This window comes from Mus musculus, chromosome 8, assembly GCF_000001635.26.
Source record: "Mus musculus strain C57BL/6J chromosome 8, GRCm38.p6 C57BL/6J".
Classification (NCBI taxonomy): Eukaryota; Metazoa; Chordata; class Mammalia; order Rodentia; family Muridae; genus Mus; species Mus musculus.
In genome coordinates this window covers 10,656,122-10,657,072 of record NC_000074.6, presented here as the reverse complement: position 1 = coordinate 10,657,072, position 951 = coordinate 10,656,122, and positions in this window count along the sequence as shown.

The window sequence follows — 951 nt, the reverse complement described above, 5'->3', positions numbered from 1 at the left end:
CCAGTCCCAGGTGGAGCCACGTCTCACTGGAGAAGCCTCACACAGCTGCGTATCATTTCTATTCTTAACCAGAAGACAGAGGTAAGAAAAACACACTCGTAAGAATGTCATATGAGGTGTGAATTTGGAAGAACTGCTAGTTTTGAACCAAGTCCAGGACAATGTGTTCCTAGGGATCTCATCAGGCCTGCAACTTTGTGCTCTATGCTAAGAAATTCATACCTGAACCACAGCAGTGTGAACATGACTCAGCACATGATATTTACATATCACACCCACATTGAAAAGTCTCAGGAAAAAGCTTTAGCTGCTACTAACCAGTAACATGCTTGTACACATGTGTAAGACATTTCACATGTCCTGGACAGAAGCCTCTACATGAAATTCCTCAGTCGAAATTGAACACCTAAATTATTCTGCTAACTAATTTTCCCAAGTTCCTTGTGCTTGGGAGAGCACTGTCTGGTATTTCCTTTGCTTCATGTCCCATTGCCATTTTGCCTTACCTCCTTTGTCCTTTGCTATGGTAGTGGAGGGATATGGCAGTGTGGGATTAGGATTGAGCCGAATAAGCTTCACAATTAGAGATGGAAGGAGAGTATCCTCAAGTGTCTCCTGCCAAGACCACAGCTCTGAAGAGGAAGCATAGTTAAATCACAAACAGCATCTTCAGGAAAGAGTGAGCGCTGCTGTGAGATGCAGCTGGGTTTGCGTTTCCTCAGGAGTGCTGTTTAGATGTCTGCAGGTCTTCGTGGGGGGGGTCTATCTGGCCAGGAAGGGGAGGTGTCCGTTCCAGTAAAGATGGCTGCCATCCAATCGGTGTCTCATCTCAATATATCTTAGCGGGAAGTGTTCCTTCCTGTTCACCATTCCTCAGAGCCAACCAAAGCGCAAGCTGCTTTTCAGGAGAGTCATATTCCAGAGTCGAGGAGGATGAACTCCACAAGAGCC